This window comes from Corylus avellana, chromosome ca1 (assembly GCF_901000735.1).
Source record: "Corylus avellana chromosome ca1, CavTom2PMs-1.0".
Taxonomy (NCBI): domain Eukaryota; kingdom Viridiplantae; phylum Streptophyta; class Magnoliopsida; order Fagales; family Betulaceae; genus Corylus; species Corylus avellana.
Window position 1 is genome coordinate 15,993,577 of NC_081541.1, and position 8,388 is coordinate 16,001,964.

General features: G+C 34.0%; 1 pseudogene; it reads left to right on the forward strand.

Annotated features, from left to right (window-relative positions):
- Window positions 1–1,494: 1,494 nt before the first annotated feature.
- On the forward strand, window positions 1,495–4,165 carry LOC132192256 (peroxidase 29-like; annotated as a pseudogene).
- The last annotated feature ends 4,223 nt before the right edge of the window (window positions 4,166–8,388 follow it).

The window sequence follows — 8,388 nt, forward strand, 5'->3', positions numbered from 1 at the left end:
AAACAAACGAAGAATAAAGAGGTAATCAAGAAGATTTGGTGGGTCAAGGACACCAATCCAACAACTAGACCAGGGTGCTATATAAATTGGACAATAGCAAAAAAACCATTATCCAATGAAAAAAAAAAAAAAAAAAAGCGAAAGAAGGGGACCGTGGCATTACCAAGAAATCATCCAAGCTCAGGATTCTCCAAGAAGAGGAGGGCACGGCAAAACTAGGAGAAATAATCCAGTTACAAGAGGAGATTAACGAGCTCATGGAGGAAGAGAATCTGAAATGGAAACAATTGGCCAAGAAACATTGGCTGAAAAATGGAGACAAAAATACTATGTATTTTCATGCGTGTGTAAAGCAAAGAAGAAGATCCAATTAGATTATGTATGTCCTGGATGACAGGGGGGTTTTATGTTCCACATGAGGGGATGTGGAAAGGGCTTTTCATAGATATTTTCATAAACTTTTCACGACATCTACTCCTATTGGTATTGATCGGTGTTTGGAGGGGATGTCTCCTAAGGTTTCCTAGGACATAAATGACCAGCTTCTAAGGTCGTGTACGTTGGAGGAGGTTAGTGAGGCTATTTCGCAGATGGCAAGCCTCAAGGTCCCGAGACCCGATGGTCTACCGGCTGCATTTTTCACGACCATTGGAGCGTGGTTGGATAGGAGATATGCACCATTATTTAAAATTTTTTCCTTACGGGAAGATTTGAGGAGGATGTGAATTTCACCCATTGTTTTAATTCCCAAAATTGCTAGTCCTTTGAAGGCTTCAGATTTTTGTCCAATTTCTCTCTGTAATGTTTTGGGGAAAAATCCACTTTACCCTCCTCAAGTTTTAGAGGTTTTTCAATTTGAACCCCAAAGTTTAAAAATTAGCAATGTACCCCTCTAATGTTTCAAAAATTTTCAATTTAAATCTTCCGTTACTAATTTCCGTTAAATTGGAAGGAAAATTAAAAAAAAAAATTTAAAAAAAAAAAAAAAAAAACTTGAGGGTAATTATGAAATTTCATAGATTTCCGTCCAATTTTATGGAAATTAGTAACATAAGGTTTAAATTGAAAATTTTTTAAACATTACGGGGATACATTGCCAATTTTTAAATTTTGAGGTTCAAATTTTAAAACCTCTGAAACTTCAGGGGAGCAAAGTGAATTTTTTCCTAAAATTAATTATTTTTATGTTTACTAGCTTAGGAGTGTCATTAATGTCACTTTCCATTTTTCTCTTCTTACTTTTTTTTCCTATAAAATTTCAATTTATTATTTTTATCATAATTGAGGCCATAATAAAAGAGCATTGACTAACTTCCTTGCCATAATTAGAGTCTTAATATTATTTGTTTTATAAAAGGAAACTTAATTATTTGGAGGGGCTTGGAGCCTTATGTTATTGGGGACTGCAGCACTAAGAACTAGTACTACTGTGGTGCTTCTCTGCTTATAAATAGTGCAAATTTAATAACAGAATTCAATTTCCCATCTGAATAACATGGATTTGAGAACCATAGCTTCAATGTTTCTTTTCTTTTTCCTCAGGTTTAATGGGGTTGAAGGAGGAGCTCTCCAGTACAACTTTTATGAGAATTCTTGCCCAATACTTGAAGACATTGTCAGCACTGGCCTTCATCCCATCTTCCTCACTGATCCCACCTCAGCTCCTGCTTTGTTGAGGCTCTTTTTCCATGACTGCCAAGTTCAGGTCTCTCTCTCTCACGCATGCTGCACGTGCACAGACATATCTGGTTTTTTTAACTTTTTGATTTACTTTCATTTTCAAGGGCTGCGATGCTTCCATTCTGGTTGATACGGTTAAGGCAAACAGGCTATCAGAGATGACTTCAGCGAAGAATTTTGGAATCCGGAAGAGGGATTTAATCGGCAATCTGAAAACATATTGGTTGAAGATGAATGCCCCGGACAAGTTTCATGTGCCGACATCCTCGTACTGGCCGCTCGTGAGGCGGTTGCTTTGTCCGGGGGCCCACTGATAAAGGTTCCCTTGGGACAGCGGGATTCCTCCGCTGCTCCAAGTTATCTGTTGTAATTGTATGTTACAAACACTTGTTTTCAACTCTTTAATTTTTCAGCCATTGGTTATTAATAGTTTTATTACTATTACTTGAAATTATTTTACCATTTGACTATATAATTAAATTATCCATGAGTCTTTATTCCGTTTTACAGTTTTGAACGTTGGAATTAATTGTCAAGTTTTTATGACAATTGATCATTTGATCATTAACAAATATTTTCCATTTTTTATGTTATGACATTTGGTCATTAACCCATTGATTTTGGTTTTCAGTTTGTATCCGTTGGCCATTAATTATCTTTTTTTTTTTTTTTTTTTTTGACCAAATGATTTTCTCCATTGGTGAAGTTTAATGGTTTTTATCTTCAACCGTTTGACTATTTAATACGTTTGGTATTAAATTTCTTTTAAGTTTTACCTAAACTTAAGTTGACACTTTCTAGCAAAATAGTAATATAAAAGACTACTTTTGTTATGGTTTGGTTAGCTTTTCTTGAGAGAAAGAGAAAATAGTTATATATTTACATCCAATTTTTGGTGGCATATTTATCTAGTTTTTGCCCATAAAATAAAAGTCCACATAGTGTCTTTTATCCGGTGTTTTTCTCTATGTGGCTTTTAATCAAGCAAATCAAATGGTTGTTTTATTACTCTTCGTTATTGGAAGTGCGTCCTTAATGAAGATAGACACTATAGTCTAATCCTGAGAGGTTGCGTGTCAAAGAATCCGATCGCACCGAGTTATACACTCCGAGAGGCATGAATCAACATTTAAGGACAACGCTCTTGCGTGATTCTATAGCATTGTGAGATATTTCCATACTCTACTTTTCATCTCTTATAATTTCTATTGTTAATTTTCAGATTATAATTATTTTATATCAATGAAAATTTGTGCACCATCCAAAATTATTTCCAATATTATCAACTCACCGATTCTCTCATCCCTCCTGCAACTACTGGGGTCGATGAGATGCTTCGTATTTTTACCAGTAAAGGAATGACCGTTGAAGAATCTGTCGCCATTATTGGTAAGTATTCAATGAAATCATCATATACTTTTGATGCTCATGCACAATACTATACATGCATATGCATATGATATTCCTATACATATATACATATGCATGATGGTAATAAATATTATACTTTTTTTTTTTTTGATGAATAATAAATATTATACTTACTTATTAAGTACACATTAGCTTGCTTTAATAATTCATTAAATGTAAACAATTCTTTAGAGCCACACTCCAGGCAAAAGCCCGAGCCTTACTAGGCTCGTGTGGAAATGACATTTTGCACGGGGACATAGTTTTCTTTCAAACTGGGTTAAAGAAAGTTTATTCAACATAGTCTATAAAAATGACATGTATTTTCTATATGTGACAAACACATGATTTTATTCAACGACAAAGTTGGAAAAAATTTTATTCAAAAAGCATGTTCTTTTCACATGCTATTTAAAAAACATGTATTTCTCCCATGAAAAGTAACACATGTCATTTTGATAGATTAGGTTGAATGAACTTTCTCCAACCCAGTATAAAAGAAAACTTTGTCATTAATTTGCATGGTATTTAAGAGATCTAGACGAGATGAAGCTCCGGATCTGGATGCACGTGCACATTTTTGCCTGCTTTGGCTTTCCCCCACTTTGCCTATAAACATAACTGTCGTTAGGGAAGATTTTGTAGTATTTGAAAATGGTACGTTTTGAATATTGCAGGCTCACATACGCTAGGAATTACGCATTGTTTAAACATTCTGAATCGTCTTTACAAACCAAAAGGTGTCGAAGATCAAGGAACATTTGAAGCATTCTTGAGGTTAACTTGTCCTAAAGGACCTTTAATCTCAAACTTAACTTTTGTTCTTAATGATATTACCCCAACACTGTTCGATCATCATTATTACATGAATGCAATGGAAGGCCGTGATGTGCTGACAATTGATGCTGAAATGGTAATTCATCCTCGGACGGCTCAAATTGTGGAACATTTTGCCACCAATCAGGATGATTTCTTTCATGCATTTTCCACTGCCTTTCTGAAGCTCTCAAGCTCAGGTGTGCTCACCGGGGATCAAGGTGTTATAAGAAGGAAATGTAATGTAATAGACCAATAAGAAGTTTTCCAACAATTATATATATATATATATATATATATATATATATATATATATATATATATATATTGGCCTTCTCATTTGATGTAGCTCCATGTACTTGGAAACTTTGCTTCAAGAAGCTCAACATCTTTTGGTCATGATCAATTTACATATTGACGCCGGGCAGAACTAAGATTGTACTGATAGCGTATAATAGCAACAGAAACTAAGAATTAAAGATTGAAAATGGAATTCAGGAAGAGAGAAAATAACAAATAGAGAAGAGAAAGTCCCTAATTGCCCCAAATAAGCAAACAGAGAAATAACTTTAAAAGACTTAAATTTAATTGATAATATAAACTGAAGTTGAAAAATAACAAAGACTAGATACCTTTATATAGGCTAGGCACCTCCTAAATTAACAAGGAAAATGAAAAGCAAACCTAATTGAAAAAGGAAAACAAATCCTAATAGGAAAATAAAACCCCAATCCTTATTGAAGAAAGAAAACTAAAACACACATGCATAATTAAAATAACAATTTTCTCAAATTTCTCTTGCATCAGTCTCTCCGGGTTAGAAAAGAATTCGTCCTCGAATTCAAGTCATCTTTGCCGGATTGGAGATAATCCGTATGATGGTTCTTGCCTCGATCCTTCGGATGACTAATCAATCCCTTCCATCCCTTTCTCTTCAAAAGTAAAATAATTTAACATCCCGATATAAATAACACTCCCTTAATTACCACAAGAATGTGAGTATCATCTTGAAAATTCTTTCCAACAAGTCGAGATAATGCAATCTTTACACGCACTTTACTTATTTTCTCCTCTTCACGTGCCATGAAGATCTCCCAAAAGGGATCGACGATCTCTTCTGTTTTAAACATAATAGTCTCGTCTACCAAGTAAAACTGATCAAAACTACCATCATCAAGAGAATTTGATAAAATATTGTCTACCCCAAGAAAATCCACTAAACCGATTTCTTCAACCTCCAAATTAAACCCTTCAAATTTAGGGCTTTCATCAAACACGTCATAGTTATTATTTTCTTCAATAAAATTTTCAGTGTTAACCACAAAACTTACCTCCTTCAATAAATCCTCTTCGTCAGGATAGATGTCATAGATAGGTAGAGAGACCCAATCTACAAAAAAATCTTCCTTAATAAATTTATCTTCCTCCTCCACATGAGATGGATTTGGTAGATGAGCTTGAGATTTGTTAACAATAGTTAAGGATGTGAGAGTACCATAAATTTTTGGAAACTCAACTCTAAAGCCTAAGTCTTCATGCCACTCATCCCGAACACGTTGTTCCCGAACCAGAACAGGCTTGTGATACGGGTTCTCGAAATTGAAGTCTGAATTGCGACCGTCAATATCGCAATACATCTCCAAGTTTTGTGCTGCTAGATGCTGGGTTAACTCAGCAACTTGCCTCTGCAAATCTTCAATCATCACGTCATGTATATTGTGCTCATGGTAAGGGACTTCCTCCTTCGGAACCTGTCCACGTTGACCACGACCACTAGTCATGAAAAACTAATGAAAAAATTTATCCCAAGAAGATGCTTAGCTCTGATACCAACTGACGCTGGGCAGAACTAGGATTGTTCTGACAGCGTATAAAAGCAGCAGAAACTAAGATTTGAAGATAGAAAAGAAAATTCAAGAAGAGAGAAAATAACAAATAGGAAAGAGAAAATTCCTAAGTGCCCAAAATAAGCAAACAGATAAATAACTCTAAAAGACTTAAATTTAATTAATAGTATAAACTGAATTCAAAAAACAAGAAAGACTAGATGCCTTTATATAGGCTAGGCACCTCCTAAATTAACAAGAAAAATGAAAAGCAAACCTAATTGAAAAAGGAAAACAAATCCTAATAGGAAAAGGAAAACAAATCCTAAAAGGAAAAGAAAACTCAAATCCTTATTGAAATAGGAAAACTAAAACACACATGCATAATTAAAATAACATTTTTCTCAAATTTCTCCTACATCACATATTCATTACTTTTCTGCACGATTGTCTTTGGGGTGGTTTTAGCGAGATTAACTTATGTAAATATCCTTAAGTAAGCCTAGTTATATAGGTTTTATCATGTCAACAGTATGTACTTTGATCAAAAATTGAAATTTACTGTTTAATGGATCTTATTAATTTTAGTGTATTATAAAAATGTTCAAATTTTCAATTAAATGGATTAATTCTAGATTTATTTGATTTGTGAGTACTGTTCTAAAATTGATCAACATTTAATTTGTGAGAAAAGTTTTGAGTTTAGATTAAGGATTAGAACTCAATAATAAGTTGCAAGCTTTATATATATATATATATATATATTCAGTGAGAACCATAGGAGAGGACGAAAGGGTCCTAATCTTTTAATCTATCATGGGTAAGCTGGATTTTCTTGGAAAATCTAACAAACTTGACTAATGAAACATGAGCTACATTAGACTCAACAATTCGATAAATATTTGGTGAGCTGCTACATTGTTTACTTACCAATGTTAAAAAATAAGAAAAATAAATAAATAAAAACATGTTTTAATCTCTAATATTCTCTCTTGTCAATAAGAATAAAAAAATTATTGAGAAAAAATATTTAGAGATCGATGTAAGTGTTATGAAAAAGTGCATAGCTATGGTAAAAATATATATATAAGTTTTTCGCTAAAATAAAAAATAAATTTGCTAAGTCGGATGTAAATGCTGATTTGAAATATGAAAGGAAGGTTGCAAATCATTTGGGCCAACTAAATTTCAAATTTAAGGCTTGGCTGACTACAAGTTGCCCAGCTTGGGTGGACTTTGAATGTGTTAATTTGTTAATGGCAAACGTTGGGCTTGGGCTTTTGCATTTCCACCTATCATGGGATGTTAGTAGTGAGGGCTGGCAAGTTGTCCCAATCCAATGATTCTTCCCAAAATCATTTCCAAATGATGTAGCAAGCACTATTTTGTGTGGGAGTGGGAGACAAAGGAGAGAGAATGAAAACTTTTTAAGGAAAAAAATGCTTGTTAGCCTACCATTTTGTGTGGGATGCTAGCATTATTTGTTAGTAGTATATTAAATATTGAGGAGTGCTATACATCCCAAATTTTTCTCATAAAAGTTAGTTCTCAAATGATGTGTCACAATCTCATAAGATTTATTATTTTGGAAAGTGTGTTCCCAATTCATGTAATGATGACACATCATTTGAGAACGAACTTTTGGGAATAAAATTTGAGATGTATAGCATTTCTTTTAAATATTTGGGGTACTTTATTTTAGACCCCTGAATTACCACGTGATTTGAGAAGACTCCCCAAAGTTCAAAACCTCTCAATTTGAACCCATGAACTTTCAATTGCAATCAATTTAAATCCATCTATTAGATTTTAAACATTAAAAGTAAGATAATAATGTTTATACCCTTGACTTTTTTATAAAATTTCAATTTTGTCCTTAATTCCAAATTAAAAATAAATAAATAAAATAAAGTTAAAAAAAAAAGGGTTCTAGCCTTGTGACCCGTGGGTCAGCAAGCCAGACCCACACGAGTCTGGCCATGACCCACGTAGGGTCTCGGCCAGGGACCCACTCTGGGTCATGGCTGCAACCCAGCCGTGGGTCAGCAGACCCACGCTGGGTCACGGCCAGACCCACGTGGGTTTGGTCTGCTAACCCACGTCTGGGTCGCAACCGTGACCCAGTGTGGGTCTCTAGCCGAGACCCAACGTGGGTCTGACCTTTTCTTTTCTTTTTTTTCAAACAAAATCATGGATATTTTGGTCTTTTTAGGTATTACCGGTAGAAGTTAACGACTAAATCTGACGGATGGGTTCAAATTGACTGCAATAGAAAGTTCAAGGGTTTAAATTGAGAGGTTTTGAACATTAGGGGATCTTCTCAAATCGCATGGTAATTCAGAAGTTTAAAGTGCAGTTACCTAAAATAATTTGAAAGTTTTATTCCATCAAAATAACTACCTATTTATATTGAATAGAAAACTCAAAAAGTTCTTATAAACCCATGCATTGTATTATGTATATTTTCATTAATAACTAATTAGCTTCATTGAAATTATTGCCTCAAAATTTGAGTGGACCTTACGATTTACAGAAAATAAAAAATGTAAGAGTTACTATAACTTTTAGAGAATAACTTGGATTAGGTCGGGGTATTACCAGAGTGTTTTGCATGCATAGGAAACATGCATTTAAGTTTAAAATACTAAAAAAAAAA